Below are 18,442 nucleotides of genomic sequence, written 5' to 3' on the forward strand. Positions count from 1 at the left end.
CAATTCCTTTCTAAACCAGAACAAAACAGATGGTATGTAGTTGCCACCATTTAGAATTTTTTATAAACATCTTTTAACTTCTTCAGGGAGAGTTTGCTGGTATGGACAAGAAAATGTACATACTGCTTTCTTTAAATCTATTACTCTTTATGGTGGTCTCTATCCCTTTCTGTGGCAAGAGTTACTAGCATGAACTAGTTATGAGAGTATATATTGCGTACTAGAAGGATAATGTTGGTACAAATGGGTACTGACTGTCTAGAATAAACTGAATGTGAGAATCGCAGGCTATCGAATTGTCAGAGGAGTAAGTGTCCAGGGTCAGCCTTCAGCTAGAAAGTGGAAGATGCCAACTGGTATGAAGATTCTGCTTACTAAAAGTACAGAATAGAAATAAAAGGCTTGGTTGTTTTTGATAGCAGAACAAGTGAAGTTCATTCCTTCCAGTCACACATTCCTGTGAACAAGTAAATGGTAGCCCAGGTTAATCGGTAATTATTTCTCTTGTAATCAGCATGATGTGTTTTTGGTTTTGAGAAGCAGTAGCAGAATCTGTCCACAGGTCTTACTGTTGTTTCATATGTTGCAGATTCTAAAAAAAATTCACTTTGGGAAAAAAATATACTATGATAAAGAGCTTCCCCAGCTTAAAATATGAGCTTTCCCTAATACAGTAGAATTACTTAGATCAATTCAGGCTTTTAAATTATATCCACCTATATGAAGAAAATCAATGTGTGAACCATGCCGAACAGTGTTTTTTCCCGTTGGAGTTAGCAGAATTATTTCTCCTCAGGGAATTAGAGAGTTAATTGATAAATAATATTGTATTACTTAGTAATTATTCTAGAACATACCAAAGCTGATTTCTTCATATGTGGTATCCAGATGGTAATAGTCACTCATTAATATCTGCCATGGTAAGATCTTTGCATCACCAGGGAGACCCTGTGTTTATAACAGCTTTAGCAGTTGTTCTTCTGTTCTCTGTTCTGTTCTCCAAAAATAATTTAGCTGTGGGCAGTGGCATTTCCAGAACATATGGATCAAATTCCCAGTTTCCTTTTCACAGTTCTAGCATTTGTAGTTTTCACACATCTCAAAATGTTCTAAAGAGGGTGGGATTTTTTTCCCTGTTTTTTGCGTAAGTTTCATACTTCAGGCAGAACTGATACTTTTATATTCCCACCCAATTTGTCCCACATTTTTCACTGGAGTTGTAATCTAGATCTTCCACAATTTCACTATGTTCCAAGTTTTTATTTTTATTTCTTTTTTTTCCTTTTTTTCTTTTTTTTTTTTTTTTTGACAAAAAGGATAATTATATTTTTGTCCCTGAAAATATTAAAGAAGGACTGTAAGGAATTATTCTAATGAAGCTTTCTTTTGGCCTCAGACAAGGAAGTTTTTCAGCTAAATCCTTTTCCAGTGTTAATTTGAAATAATGGAGTATACTGCAGAGGTATCCAAGTATGGAAAAAGAAGCTAGTTTAATATTGTTATTCACATAAGTTATACATAATTTTAAAAGCACAATGTTGGTGGATTTTTAATTCTTCATTTTCATTATTCCTGATCACCCTGGTGCATTTTCTTCTCTTTAGTTCTCTTTTGTGGGTACATCTGTAAAATATATAACCTTGACTTCAGGAATTAAGGTCACAAGGGCCAGGAAAGCAGCAATTACACTGAGCCTGTGATATGGCTCCCATGTAACAGGACTGTTACACCACTCCACTAAGTGTGTTAAATATCTGCAGATGGGTTTGTATTGAAGCATAATGCATGATCTTATCATTGGTAGAAACGTATTTTTTCTGCTGCTGGTGCCTGTGAAATTGCTTGGTGTTTGTATATGCAACAGGATCAGCCTTACCCTTTGTATCTGACAGAATGGATTAAAATGTAAAAAAAAAATTGATACCCTAGGGTTTTTTTACATTTTCAAGGAATGAGAATTGTTTCTTCACTTTTTGTTCTTTTTGTAAAACCTTAAAATCAATTTTAATAGTTTGCCGGTGGGAAAACTCAAGTCTTGATGAAGGAGATATTTTCTTTACTATTATTCATGAACTTTCCATAACCAGCCCCCCCAATCATACTTTAGCTTAACTGAAATAAGTTAATATATCGTGAACCATTTCAGCCTTTTCTAAGTGAACAGTAAAATTCCCATTGAATTTAGTGAGACCAAGATTTCATTTTATCAGCTGTATTCTCTTATAGTCCTATATATTTCTATTCCTTGAAGCCATCAAAATAATTTTGTGCCTCATCCAAAATGTTGTGGATTCAAGCTGTTGCTCATTGAACTCAGTGGGCATAAGCCAGAGCTTCTCACATTCAGTTAACAATATAAAAGTCAGTAAGACATGGGAGCTATTTCTTCTTTGCTGAAGCAGAAATTAAACTCTTCTAACAACTTGTTGAACAAATTAATTTCTTTCCCCAAAATTACTTGCACCTCATTTGCAGTTCTACCAAATTGTACTTGAAGCCCTAACTCTGAAAACAAAGGAATGATAACTCCAAAATTAGGTTACCAAGTCTTAATTTTACTGGGTGTTTTGCTGCTCTGCCTTTTGTTTTTACTAGAGCCAGAGACCATAAAACTGCAGAAAAACCTGACTTTCAAGAGACAACTTTATGGGATTCTAATTACCAAATGAAATTTTACCTCTTTTACTCCTTCCCTGAGAATATTATACTTTAATCTCACCACCGGTGTCTCTAAAGAAATGTTACTCAGCATCTATAGCATGTTCCTGTCTATTTAGGCTACCTGATTACACTGCATAGAGCGCAGTGGAAATTTATTGGCTGTCCATGAAGCCAAGTCCACATGGATTAGTCACTCCATTCCCCACAACTTAACTGACATCTTTCAATATAACCTAATTCTTTATATGAATAGTAGTATCAGCTTCTTTTTTTCTTGTAAATTAAGTGGTAAGCATTATTTTTAAAAGATGTATAAATACTACATGTACCGATACAGACAGCATATGTTCTTGTCTGCTTTCTCGTATTTCCTGACATAATGAAATATGCAGTAACTTGGACTTCATCTTTTGGCTGTTTTGATATTTTATGGTGGTATTTTTATCTCCTTGTTCTTGTTTGCTTCCTCCTCCTCTTTCATCCCATGAAGAAACAATAATTTACTTGGTCATCCCTGGACAAACATAATGATTTCACGCAGAAAAGGAATGTTCAGCAAAGGCAATGCTCACACCAACTTGTTCTTGTGGAGAAAATAAATGTAATAATTAATACACAGAAAATGCCTAATTAAAATATAGGACCCAAGGCAGCACTTTCTATACCAATTTTAGGTTTCCTGTAAATTCAGCAAGGCTGTCTTTTCATAGTGGATCTAAGTGAACAGTTACAACAAAACAAAATTGGTTTAATGGAGAGGAGATTTAATATTACCAAAAAACCCCCACAGAAACTGAAACCATGGGTCTGCTAAAGCAAAAGTAGTATCAGAAAATTTATTACAAACTTATGGAGAACAGAAGTGTGATTTTAACCACTACTACCACTGCACTTGAAAAACAAAAAGTAAAGATAGTAACATGTAATCTCTGAAGATTAGTCATGTTTAGTTTAGGTATCATTTGAACTTTTGAGAGTTCAATCTTCCTTTTACTGGAAGTTTTCTTTCTAATTACAGGAATCTTTGTTTGCTTGAGTATTTTATGTGCCAAAACTAACTATTTGTAAATAACCTATCTCCACATGCAGTACAGAAATAAATACTGTAGAGTGAAATAACCCCTGAGATTAAGTCATATGTTTGTCATGCTGCAGTAGCATGTCATAGAAATGGACATAACAAGAACCATTTGGATAGTGATTTGCATTACTGTGCATTAACTATCCTTATTTATAATCGTTTATAATCTATTTTATATCGGTTTGTATTTTCAATTGTCAGTGTTGCCAAATATGTCTGATTTCTACATTTTTATTTTTACTTTCAGAGAAAATTATTGTTTACAGGTACAACCTCTTGAGGTCTAAAATAACGCACCAGAGGCTGAAGCCAAAAGTTAGAGATGCTTAGGTGTTGTCAGGATTAGGTAGCAACTAACATCATTGTTTTCTTTGGACTTTAACTTTCAGCTTCAACTTCTATAATTACTTTTCTGTGTTTTAAGTAGCTAGCTACAGGGACTAGCTAATAAACATGTTGAAATCAATGGGGATTAATTTTATTGGGTTCACTGAGATTCTGTGATATAGGCTCAGTGCTTATATACTACAGAAGTTACATCTGAAATAACTCAGAAATATAGTAATTCTGCATATTAAGTAAGTGTTCCCAGTAGTTCCTCACACCCAAAACTCTTTAAAGGTTCTACATATCCTACCACAGAACAGTGATGTTAGAACAAATTACAAATTAAATTACGATTATTTGATTGTTCTGTACTGCCAATTGCTGTTTGTATTATTTTAAAATTTTCTGATGCTACTGTCACAGATTTTTTTTTTCTTTATGAGAAGAATTGGAATGAACCATCAGTCAGCAAAATTGTTGATAGACCATCAACTGTAGCAAATATCTATGGGTAAAATTAAAATACGGTGAAATACCGAAGAAGACGACCATGTTAACTTTCCAGGAAATACATGGGCAGGCATTTGAGACATATTTTACCACTATAGTGGCTGTAACTATCTGCTTAAGGAAATTAAGATTTGGAAGAGTTCACCCAAGATGTTTAAAGAAACTTCCTCAATCTTTACACCAAAATAAAATCTGGTTATAGAACAGTTCATACTTCAGTCTCACTCTGGGAGGCATGTAATATCTTTTAGAAGCCTGACAAATGCATAGAGGTTTTGCCTGAAATTGGCAAAAGGTGCTCACTACTTGCCAAAGATGTTAATATTAAGCTGGTGCCAGTCTTAAGTCCTTGAAATGAAAATGATGTTAGGACTAATGTTGTATCTGGAGAATGCCCTGCTTTGTACAGAGGCAAATTTTTTTTCATACTGGAAGTTGTCTCTGCGGGGTGTTCTGTCTTCTCTAGGGCACTGATGTAGAGCCAGATGCAGTTTTGTCCTATATTTTAAAATTAGACATTATTGGAAAAGCAGTTCTCAGTGCTTGTAGAATTAGTATACATAGAATCATTAAATGTTCAATTTATACTTCACAAACCTCTGCGTTGAATGCTGATATAACTGGAGTGACATTAAAGTGGCATTTTTTTCATTCACCGTTATCGGATACATATGGAAATATTGTATGTTTACTTCTGAATGATAATACATGTCCTCTGAATTTTAATTATCTTTTTCCTATGAGACACTACTGAGCTGTGCAGTCTGGTCCTACAAAAGGTGAAGGTGTTGCTAACCACCCTACCCATGACCTAAAAAACTAATGCTTTCTGACAGAACCTCTGACTCTTGTGTAAATAATGAAGAGGAGGCAAAGAAAAAGAACAAGGGATGAGCAGAAACTGCAGCAAGTAAATGAGTGAAGAGACAATCAGAAAATACTCTGACCAATAATAAGATGTCTATCCTGTCCGAACACCCTGACGCTGAGGTTTTAAGTTGCTGAAAAACAAATGCTTCAGTTTTTTCCAAGCCCTGTGATGCTTTCTCAGGTCTTTTATAAAACCTGTTTTTTTCCTAAACATTTATTTTCTGAAAAGTAATTTTCCATAAACAGCATTAAAATAGGGAAAAAAAAAAAAAAAAAGACTAGTTTAAGTAGATGTGAAATTTCCAAAATGTTCAAATGACAGAATCTGGTACAATATGTCACGTATAATATATCAAATTTAAGAATTACAATGAGAAGTTCCAATTTGCACTTTTCATTCCATATAGAAGGTTTTAAAGCTGTGGGAATAACTGAATTCCAGGACATAGAAACGATTAATTGCATACAAGACAGTGAAAGGAATGAGGGAGAAATGCTGATTGGAAAAAAGGTGAAGGTTGTTATGCTGTCTTTAAAGTAAGTCAGTAGAGAAATATACTTGGTGTTCTTAGGCGGTAACAAATGATCCTACAAATGCAGTAGATCATGCTGAAATGTATTCACTGACTAGACAAAGAAAAAGATGTTGTTGGACACTGTGGCTTCTTAATATTCAAGAACAAAATTAATGTTGTAACAGGTATCTCAGATATTTTTGAAACTCTAATGCCACTTCATCCGACAGTCCAGTGTAAATCTTTCTATTTTTCCATATTATTTTCTTTTCAGAGACTGGCATATGTTTTCATACAACACTCTCCCTTTTTTTCAGAATCACAGTAGTGAAGGGAAAGACTCGGATTACTTCGACAGGCTTTGAATCAAGCTCTTCAGTTCTGTGGGACTTTGAATACAAGCTGAGGTAGGGGTGCAGAACTCTATCACTACACAGCAATCCCACCGTGTCAGAAATGAATTCGGAATTTCTCTTCAGCTGGAAAGGCCACCTTTTTCTGTATTCCAATTGTATCTTTATCTTAAATGATGGTGTTTGATAATATCATTTTTGCTTACCCATAGTGTCTAATATAAGCATTTTCCTTCCCCAAAGATCAGTACATTATATGCAGCTAATGGTTGCAAAAGCTCAACTTACAAAAATAAACTTCCACTAGTAAGCCATGTGACTTCCCGAAACTGCAGAACATCTTGTTAAGCAGAATAGGATATTATGAAATGACCAACTGTATATAAATAGTTGTTGAAACTGAGCGAGGACCTTTCTACTCCTGCTGCTGCATTTTGTGAAATGAGAAGTGGAGCTGCAATAAAACAACTCTGGTCATTGAGACTGCAAAGTAGAGTCCCATTGTGGGCAGCATTCAGCTCAGTGTATTTCCATATAAAGGTCTGTGCGCAATTCAGGCTGTAGGTCCACAGAACTATCTGTATTTTTGTATGCTTTCAGTCTGCCCCAGAGCTCTGATGGTAAAAAAAGTAAACCTTGGCATTCCAAGTTCAGTGCGTCAATACCGTTGCAGCTAAGAGCCTGCTGGAGTCTGAAGTTTTGGACTGCTCACACAAGGAGTCAGTAACTATTCAGGAAATAGAATCGTGCGGTCAGTACTTCAACCACCAGATACCCTTCACCTGCAGGGCATTACAGAATTAGGTAATATTACATACCTATCCTTTCTCAGGAAGAATAATTAAGTAATCTATTTGTAATATTCAGAAATTATATGTGTTGTGCTGGAAAATTCAAATGCAAACTTCTAATGTAATACACCCGATACATTATGCTTTGGAACATCATGCTTAATGTTTCTTGCAGTAGTTTTGAAGTACTCTTAAGGGTGTAACGGTTGTTATGCAAAACACTCACACTCCTTCGATCAAATTGAATTAACAATTGAAAGATTCATTATCTGAACATTTGTTAAATGTGTGTAAGAAGCTACTAACCCAGCGTGTAGAATCAGGATAGGAATTGGAGACAGAGGTGTTGATTATGACCAGGTATACATATATTTCATTTCCTAGTGACAAAACACAGTCCACAGTTATCCTCTTAGCATAAATAATAAAAAGTAATACAAATCCTTATAAATATGAAGAAAACCTAAAAAATGCAAACTAGTTCTAGGACTGTGTTTGGATATCTGCCTGAACCTAAGTTTGTTTTCAGGTAACTCATGGAAAATTATATTCAATTTCCAAAGCCTGGTATTGTACCACTACTGCTATAGAAGTTGTTTAATTATGTACTTGAGAGAATTTAAACATGCTAAACTTGGATTTTAATCATCAGATTTGTTAAAAAAAAAAAAAAAAACAAAAAAACAAAAAAAAAAAACAACTTGAATCATAGAAGGTTGGCTAAGAGAAGCCAATAGTAATAAAGAAATGGAAACTCAGTCTTTCAAAACCCTGAGATCAGGTTGTATCTACTATGGAAGCACCACTTTTTATCTTTATTATTTGCTCCTTTTTGAAGGAAGTAATCATTTCTGGTTAGATTGCTACTGGAGATATGGAAGATCCAGCTTCATATTCATCCTCTACAACTGTGAATTCAAACCCACATCTTGTTTCTTTCCTCTTTATGACAGTGACAGAGAGAGATGGTAAGAAGAGGCAAAAAGATTCTCAAGTTGGATGGATAGAGGTAAAGTTTCTAAAAGGACTGACACAGAAAAAATGGACAACATCCATATTGGACTAGGCAAAAGGCTCCTCCAATTCAGTGTCCTGCTTCTACTGAGAGCAGTAACAGATTTTTAATGAAAGAATGAACAAAAACAATATGGAAAGACTCTCCCCCGAAATACTCTGCCTGCATTAAAAGATCTTGTAATAATAATTCAGTATGCATACCTTAGTTGTGGTCGCAAGAGCAAGACTTTCTCTGATGGAGGGTGAAACAGCTCTGTGTCCATCCTAGCCTAGGTACACTTCAGTCTCATTACAAACAATTATTTGTTGTAAACAAGCCTGCAGTCCTGACCTTGAAGTATCCTCTCTAATGTTTACACATATTCTGTACCAAAGCTGCCTACGGTAAGAGTGTTTCCAGACCCCACTGAAACAGGTAATATCTTTCAATGCCTGGGAAATCCCAGATACCAATATTCCTTTATGGCAGCTTATTAGGTTTATGCAGCTCCCTGCGTGCATCTGTAGTGGTAAAACACCTTAGCTTCAGTTTATTCAGCTAGTTTGTCCGCAACGTATCTAGTTTACTAAATTTTTGATTCCCATATAAGCTAGGCCATGGAATTAAATAAATGTTTAGGAAAAGAGTTGATTCAATACAATTTTACAAATACTCGAGCCAGGATCGGTCCTAGATGATTTACAACCTTACAACTGTTACAGCATTATGATATAGTCTATAAGCTACTGATAAAATTATTTTGTTCATTTTCGACCTAACTCAAGTCATAGCATATTTTAATGACAAATGGATTTAATTTTATTGTGAAGTTAAATTTCAATTTATCTTGGACTCAAAACCTGACAACTTCTCCTTTCCTAGTTCCTTCCTTTTAGGACAGGCTTTTTGTGGAATAGGATTTTGCAATTTCCTCCTAGTTTTCCTTCAGTTCCAGTGGTCAGAATTCTCTCCTTATCAGATTTTGCCTTTTCATTTGATTCTCAAGGATATTCATAATGGATCTTCCTTACACTTGCATCCATTTTTACACCTCCTTGACAGGCTCTCATTTGTTTGCATTTTGAGTGCAACTCTTTTTTGCTGCTCTCATTGCTGCTATTAAAACAACTGCTTCAGGACAAGACAAATGACCTTTCTCCAGTTGCAAAATTTTCTTGTTAATAACACCGTAAACAAAATTAATTTCTCACAAAATTACAGATGAGTAATATTCAGGAAGAATGGTCTTTCTTGCACTGCTTATCCTGCTGTGAAACTCAGACCAATAGTAAATACAGGTTGGAGTGGTCTAAAACTTGCAAGTGATTCACAGCAGAGATCACTTGTCTTATCCACCTTAACTGTAGGCATGAGGGGTGCAGCCCTTTGGAAAGCTCACAAGTGAAATTTTCCTTTCCAGCTTAAATTTCCATAAAACATATATTCTGTTGCAGAGTTATACCCAAGCTCTGTCAGAAGTGAATTTTACTTACTATGGAAGAAACTGATTTCTGCTTGCCTTATTTATATCTCACTCACAATCTTTTAATATGCTATTGCAGCCAATCCTCACTGTTGGCATTAAGCTCATCTTTTTCCCAGAAATTTTCATTCACATTTGTTTTCATCACCAATTATCTAAAAGGACGGCACAGTATAATGATAATGATGACAATCTTCATCATTAGAAGACATGGAGAACTAAGACCGGTATCAGAAAGGTGACTTTTCCTGAGCCAGAACATAGGCTGTGAGGCCCCCTTGAAGCCCTCTCACAACTTCTACCCTTCTCATTCCAGGTCCTGCAAGCCTAGCTGGTAGTGATTATTCCAGATAGCAATATTTTTGTATGTGATGTATAACTGAAGCAAGAAAAACTAGTCATGGAATATCATTTACCAGAAACAGCTTTTCATATGTTTACTGAGCGTATGGATTCTTTTATTAGGCACCCAAAAGGGAGAAAAGTACTTCTTGAGAAAAACAATAGAATATGCATTTGGCAGACTAAAGGGTGAATAAATAGAAGACCCAGATACGTAGGCTAGAAACTGATGAGAAATATCTGTTTCTCATGGCAGCTGCTTGCTGTGCTTTATATAATCTTTCTGAGAACAAAGGAGAGAGGTTTGCAGATACGGAGAGGAGACAGATGGAACATGATGGACTTACTGGAACATTTTGAGAAGCCCAAATGAAGACCACTGTGAAATGCTACAATTATGTAGGAACACAGAGATAAAGATCTGTTGTGCTCCTTCTATTGCACAATGTTTACACTTACAACAAAGAGTTCATTCTGCAGATGAATATTTATAGATCAGTGAATGCAAAAGCTTTATGATAACTTAAATGAGGATGTAATCTGCTCCGTTTTGGATTTTATTATTGCACTACTATTTACTTTTTAAGTAGATGTGTGTATTTTTATGAACTAAAGATGGTATTTTAAATAATTGTTCAAAATGCTGAACAATGAACATAAGCACATTCTCTAGTATTTTTAATAACAATTGAAAGTATCAGTGAAAATAACAGCACTGCACATTATTTAAATTATAAAGTTGTGCTGTTTCAAAATGCTGTAACCCCCTTATGTTCATAAAATGAAGCAAGCAGACAGTTTTGTTCTCCAAGTCACAAGTTAGATGGACATATCTGTTTTCTACATCTCTGGATGTTGGATAAAGCACACCTTTATGGGTGAGGAGTTTAGATAACAGGAAACTTTCTACTGTTCTCCCTTCTGGAAAATGTAAATTTAGAAAGAGTGTTTAAGGTAAATGGCTGCAGTCAGGTCACATCGGGACAGTGGTGTACGCTTCCCGCATTTCAAGCTGCGCTGTGAAATCACTGACTCATCGATGGTCTTTTCTCTGTTATCATTATGAGTGTTCCCCTTCAATATTTTTGTTATGTACACAAATATAGCATCATTTAAACTTCTTTCATATGTATAGGTGTTGTCAGTGTTGGTACCCTTGCCAGTGAGGTCACCTGTACAGAAAAGAATAAAGGCCACTAGTTACTGTCAAAGCTGTAGCCTCCTTGCCAACATCAGAAACATTTTCTCTTAATTTCTTTGATTCCTCTCATTTCTTACCAGCTTGTTCCAGTCTTGGGGTACTGTCATCATCTTCCTTATTTTTGTGGAGAACTCTTAAGATTGTGAAGGATAGTGACAAGGGATGGATTGAGTATTAAATGGGAAGATGACTGCAGTCTAAGCAACAGTGGAGAAAAAATCTGACTAGTAATTACAGATACCTCTTCAGGTTGCCAGTGGGGTTTGCTGGATCTGGGCGACAGAAGAAAATCCTGTGTGTGTACATTTCTGTTAGTTTGTCCTCAATTTAGCTGCTACATTTCATGATATTCTTTAGATAGAGAAAGACTGGTCAAACGGGCAGTGAGCAAAATGGAAGCATACACTGTGTTGCTGCTTTACAAGGGTAGCATCCATCAAACTGGTTAAATGGGTGGCTGTATGGGCAGTCTCAAGACAATTGCACTGATGTCCAGTTTCTGTCTATTTAGAACACTATCTGTAGGCTCATGGTGAGTAGAAAGTTCACTGAAAAGAGTAGTACAAGATCCAAAGGGGTATATGGAAACCACAATGTGACTTAAAGTATATCCTTCCTTTTTTTTTTTTTTTTTTTAAATACTCATATGGTATGCTTTGGCTCCTTTATTTCACAATAATTTGTTATTAAAGAGTATAAGTGAAAATGTGTGCCACATAAATATATTTTTCTTGTTCATGTTCCTACTGGAAAGGTATTTTTACTTCAAAATTGCCCCCTTGCTGACCTACTGTCTTAGCTAGAGAGAACTTGTTTGGGCAATGACCAGGGAAACAACTGGCCTTTGAACATAATATAATTAAGCACCAGGCTTAATGCTTAGGTTTGCCAAAATACCAGAAAGGGGGCAAACATTAAATAGAGGTTGCCTAGTGGGTGAAAATTATAGAAGGTAACTGCTAGGAGATAAAAGCAATATATTATATCATATATTACAGAAGTAGGCTCCTTTATGGTTTGAGTTTCTGCTTGGAAACCTAGCAGTTCTAGCTATGAGCCAGAGGACTTGGATACCTTTGACTCTCTGTGTCTTGTTTGGTTTCATCAGCGAGCTCCATGATTTCATCATCATTCTCCTCCTGCTCCTCACTATTGTTAACACTGGTGGAGTCCTGATGGTGTTTTCAATGAAATGTTTTGGTTGAGTGAAAAAGCCTGAACTTTACAATAGCTAAAGAGCTTCCTGAAAGTCACAGAAGTTTTTATGAATTCCATCTGAGTTTTGGTCTTTGGGACACCTGTTTTGACCATGTGTTGTCTTGAAGAAAAACTCTGATAAAAGTCTTATAATTTCTTTGGCTAGAATTCAAATAGACCTATGCATATAACTCTTTCTAAAAATCAATGAAATCCAAAACCTCACTTGACTATTCTGAAGTGTGAGGTGTGACTGTTTAACATTCACAAATATGTCTATAATGGTTTATGATGAAATCCCAACAAGCTACATTCTCAAAATAGCATACTTGATTATACTCATCATTTAAAGGAAGAGCACAGGTTGTATCGGGATGACCAAAAACCAGCAGACATATGAATGAAGAGGGGTGCTGATTCAAGTAGCCAGCAAAATAATATGGGGTTAATGATCATAATACTGGAAAGATGAAGGCAGGGGAAGAAGAAGAAAAGATCACTGTGACTACCAGGACTGACAGCACACTATATAGTTAGTCTCTGCTATGTTTTGTCTGGCATATTTTCGCCTTGATTGCTTAGCTCATGGAGAATATTCAGCAAGATTTCATTCTTACTACATACTCACTACAGCCCTTAGAATTAGACTTCCACTCTGAATATTCAAGATGAAGTATTTCACGTTTGTCTTAAAGTTGGCTGAACCTTTATTTTCTGCATTTTTTTCTTTTTTAGTTTTAGAATATTAGCAAAGTAAACAAAAAGAGATCGAGTGAAGGAGTACAGTTGAAACATGACCTACAATCATTCTTTTTGCCATATTTATCAAATTCTAGTAGGAGTACATACATGCCCACATGTAGCTGTGCCCTCTCATCAGTAATTTTATTTTGAACTTCTTTGCATAAAATATTTCCATTTACTTTGTTTTCACTGCTCATCACTAATGATAACAAACTTGCAAAATATAGGACTGTATTTAATTTGTTGATATCAACACACTGTAAACTGAAAGGCAAATTAAGTACAAGTGCTCATTCTCAGCAGTTGACTAAGGGTCGTCATAAATGTAAGCCAGTAATAATAGATGCCCTGAAAATATGAGAAGGTAACTCAAAAGTTTATTGGAATGCCATAAAGAGTTGTCTTCTTACACTGTAGAGTTAAGCAAAGCAGTAGAATGCATGCGATTATAGGAGACCATAATGTATTGGATACCTTTAAATAGTCTCATCCCTTATATGATCTCCTACTCCTTTTGTAATATATTAGTAAACATACTGCTTTGCTGTGGAATGTAATTACGTACGGTATTCTGTGCCCAAAGGAACTGATAATTTGATTTTGTGCCTGTTGTTAAGTTTTCAGTCTGCAAAGTCAACCCACGGTTTGTACTTAAGTGTTTACTAAATGAATACCAATTATTTTTTCTTCCTTATCGCTGTGACTCAGGCACTTCCACTCTAATATACAGTATATAATTTTTCACATATATTGCAGAAATGTACAACTTCCACAAACATAAAAAATATAGCTGTGTTTTTGCAAAGAATGGGAGCATATATTCAACTTTAAGCTTGTGTTTGAGTTCCTTTATAAGTATATAGTTAGATATTTTACTGAGATTGATAAAAAAACTTGATATAATTTACTATTTTAAATTTTTTTAGGAGAAGATTTTAATTGCCAATGGAAGTACAGAACTCATTAATCAGAGTGCTCTTTATTTGGATTATACCCTAAAGGATCTTTATTTACAGACTTTCACTTTGGTGGGGGAGAGGGAGAATGGAAAGCGGTATCTGCTAACAGTGCTAGAAATACAAATTTATTGGAGCTGAGATACCATTTAGAGGTTAATCTTTAACAATCTCTGACATCAAGTTGATGTTTAATTGTTGTGACTAGGTCAAACAATTGACAGATCTGTATGTTTTGGTAAAGACTTTTGTTAAGTCCACAAGCAATTATCAGAGATTGAGTTTACAAGTAACATTTTTGTAATGAATCATACTTTTATTTCTTTACTTCCTTTATTTAAGGTCAGTAAGTTATTTTGGCATGTGACAGCTCTGGCAGGGGGGATGGGGCCCCTATTACTAATGGAAAGACTATCACACAGGTGAGTTAGAGGAATCCATGGACATTTAACTTTTACATGTATTTATCACCCAAATGTGATACTACGTTTGGATGACTACCCCTCTAGCCTTCACCTGTTTGAAAAACATCTGTCTAAACATTACAGTAATTTCTAATGGAATACCAAGTATACAGAAGAGAAAAATGAGAATTTTTTCTTTTAAAATTAACTGTAAATGCACTAAAATCCATCTTCTTTTTAGATCATCTTATATCACATCCCTAGCTCTGCCAAAGCCTCTGAGATGTCCTTTTAATATTCCATAGTCATGCCTAATACACAGACTGTGAGTGAATAATTCCTGGTGGCTGGTGCTAGCTTCGGTCAGTATGCCCAAAGTTGCAGCAACATCTTTTTTAACTCTTCACTTTCTGATTTGAGAAATATGAACTTTGCTAAACTTCACCCCCTTAAAATACAGGTGGAATATGAAACAAACAATATTAAGTGAACAAATCACTACAGAGGTATGCTGATCACAAAGGAGCATAATGAATTACTGCTCATCAGAGAACCAGAATAACTGATGGCATTTAATAATACAGTTAAATGTGTTAGCATAAACCACCATAAACACCAAATTTTAGTAAAGTAAAATAGTTTGTCAGCCTAATGAATCAGTCAATGAAAGATATATATATTTTTTTAAGTCTGCATGCTAATGACAACTTCATTTTTGAGCCAGGAATTGTGAGTGATGATGGTTTGCTGCCAGACATTGAATTTTAAATGGTGAAGTAACATCCTCAACATAATTAGTCATCTGTTGTTACACATGGCATTCTATTTGCTACTGTCTAAAATGATATAACGTTCTCAAAGGCAGCATGTGAATATCAGGTTTTTCTTTTTACTGCAAAGATAAAATGAAGCATGTGAAATGTAATGCCTTCCTGTAATGAGAGAGATGGAAGACAGAGGTTTTTAACACTTATTTTATATATCAAATTGTCCATTTAAAGGGAACTTTACCTGCTTTTATTAGAGTCCTTTCAAAACCAAAGCAAAACCCAAGATTTCTTTTACCAATATGATGATACAGTGTTTCAGAACCTGCAGATTCTGGTTGTATTCCAGACTGACTTTTATTCTAGCATTTTATTTTAGCAAAGTTATTCTTGCCACCCCTGTTCTGAAGGTAATGTGTATATTTTGCCTGTATAACATTTACATTTTCACACAAGATATCTACTTACAAGCCTGTGAGTCAGCAGCGGGTGTATGTGTGCACGTGTGTTTATAAACCAATGGAAAGCTTACTAGAAAACCCACATCCTAATAATTTGCATGCCTTTGCACGCCTGTTGAGTTTACCTCCATCGCTAAAGAAAGGATGCTATGGGCATGCAGTCTTTTAGAACTGTATTTCCAACAGTCCAAATGTTATACGACTCAAAATCATTTACTTTTTTTCCTCCTTTCATAATGGTAATTGGTCTTTGCTGCCAGAACAACCTTTGCTTGTCATGGTATCTGGTAATATTATTACTGTATTACAAAATGTCATGACAAGAAAGCCAAAAAATTGTTCTCCCAATGTCACATTCAGAGTGCATAATGTTTTGCAAAATATTGTGTATCCCTCCCAAATACTCTCAATGCATCTTTAATGAAAAGTTGTCGAGATTATTGCAAATATTAGCAGCATTTGGTATCTGAGAGACATTTTTACATCACGTGAAACTTATTGGGGAAAATATTGGGAAAGAACCTGAGAGACATTTTATCTCCTTCTTGGGCAGGAGTTTGTTTTTGAATCTATTTCTACACTTCACGCAAATATGCATATTATGATTACTGAATTTTTAGTACCTATACGTAGCAGAAAAAAAATATTAGAAGAGAATTATCACAAATGATTCACAGGATAGAGGCTGGAACTTTCACAACGGAAAATAATTTAATGCCTAACTCCCACCAGGAGTAAAAGCCTTGCCAGCTATGCTGAAAATTCTTCCTAGGGTCAATTCAAAAAATTGATTTAAACAACACACTACTAGATTATGAAATTGCAGTTGCATTAATTGTCAAAGGGTGATTTACCTGACGTATAACGTAGAGTTACGTACCATATGAAATATTAAAATGTTTTATGGTACAACAATAGAGAACAAAAAATGTGGATAAGTTTATTTTGTCTTCCAAATGTATTCAAATTTAACTTTGCCCACCTTTCTCTAAATTCTGTTGGGAACTACTGATTTTCAGGTTTATAAATGACCTGCAACCTGTGCTAGAAAATCAGCAAAGCTTTGACTGTAGCTTGAAAAGATCACAAGTACCTGAAGCTCTGACTCATCTTCCAGGGTGCAATAAAACAACAGAAATCTCTCAATGATATTGTTTACTTCCTTAATTTAATATTTGTCTCCATATTAGAAAAAAATAGGAAGATTTGCTTATAAATAATCTGTTGCTGACACTCCATTTTACAGAGGCTTTGTGAAAGGCAGCTTTCCGAGCTACCATTTAATCTTTCTGATTATTTTTTATTTTCAGAAGACAAGATGACTACAAATGTATCTCTCACACTCAGAAGATAATTTAGATTGAACTCTCTAAACTTTATGACTCTGTTCCACAGAACACAGTAAATAAGCTAGTCAATTATTATTAATTTCACTGGTGTCTGTGTCTAGTTTTAAATGTTCCATTACATCAGTTGCACAAAGAATTCCCTGCATGTAGAATGGAAAAGACGCTGACCTAATTATTTTAGAACTAACTATGTAGAAGCATCTAAAAAGATTTAAAAAGGAAATATTATGTCACTACCAGATTAATAACTAAAATAGCATGAAAATCACTGTATAATTATCTAGGTTTCCATAGAAACCATGTTTGATGGGTAGCCAAAAAGACTTCTGACTGGGCTTCCATACTTCTGCTCTCCCTGTAATAAACATGATTTCTGTTCTGCCTTTCACAAACAGCTAACCAATTTTTCAGTAGCAAAAGTCTTTATCCTATACTCTTTAAGCAGCGCTCTTTAACAGCACTAATCACCCATATGCTTTTTTAAGATCTGAATTCTTGAACTTAAACATGTAAAAATATTTTTTTAAATGTATTATGACAAATACATTTGCCGCCCCTGTACTTGGCACTGGTGAGGCCGCACCTCGAATACTGTGTTCAGTTTTGGGCCCCCCACTACAAGAGAGACATTGAGGTGCTGGAGCGTGTCCAGAGAAGGGCAATGAAGCTGGTGAAGGGTCTGGAGCAGAAGTCTGATGAGGAGCGGCTGAGGGAGCTGGGACTGTTTAGCCTGGAGAAAAGGAGGCTGAGGGGAGACCTCATTGCTCTCTACAACTACCTGAAAGGAGGTTGTAGAGAGGTGGGGGTCGGTCTCTTCTCCCAGGTAACAAGTGATAGGACAAGAGGAAATGGCCTCAAGTTGCGCCAGGGGAGGTTTAGACTGGATATTAGGAAATTTTTCTTCACCGAGAGGGTTATCAAGCATTGGAACAGGCTGCCCAGGGAAGTGGTTGAGTCGCCATCCCTGGAGGTATTTAAAGGACGTTTGGATGAGGTGCTTAGGGACATGGTGTAGTGGTGGTTTTGGCAGTGTTAGGTTTATGGTTGGACTCGATGATCTTAAAGGTCTTTTCCAACCTATATGATTCTGTGATTCTGTGATTCTGTAATACCACGCTATCAACCAAAGGAAAACAAAAGAAAACAGAATAAATTTATATATGGTAATATTTCTGTGTTCTCACAATACAATAGTTGCATAAAAATAAGCAAAGGCATTAATCCAAGTAACAAGCTGGGGTTTTATTACATTTTGTCATTGTAATTTTTCATTACATTTTCTTATCAAGCCTTCTCAAAGGCTTGCAAATGATCCCCAGTGCTAGCAAATGTGAAAAAGGTGTGGCCCATCCCATAAATCTGTATTCCATTAGAAACAGTAGGAGTTTTATCTGAATTTGTGTTTCATTTAAATAATCTAGATTGACAACCAT

General features: G+C 35.4%; 1 protein-coding gene across 1 annotated transcript in view; it reads right to left on the minus strand.

Annotated features, from left to right (window-relative positions):
- Positions 1-18,442, minus strand: part of KCNT2 (potassium sodium-activated channel subfamily T member 2) — a 168,210-nt gene that overhangs the window by 87,607 nt on the left and 62,161 nt on the right. The gene's annotated exons all lie outside the window — the stretch shown is intronic.

The sequence above is a fragment of the Mycteria americana genome, chromosome 7 (genome assembly GCF_035582795.1).
Source record: "Mycteria americana isolate JAX WOST 10 ecotype Jacksonville Zoo and Gardens chromosome 7, USCA_MyAme_1.0, whole genome shotgun sequence".
Classification (NCBI taxonomy): domain Eukaryota; kingdom Metazoa; phylum Chordata; class Aves; order Ciconiiformes; family Ciconiidae; genus Mycteria; species Mycteria americana.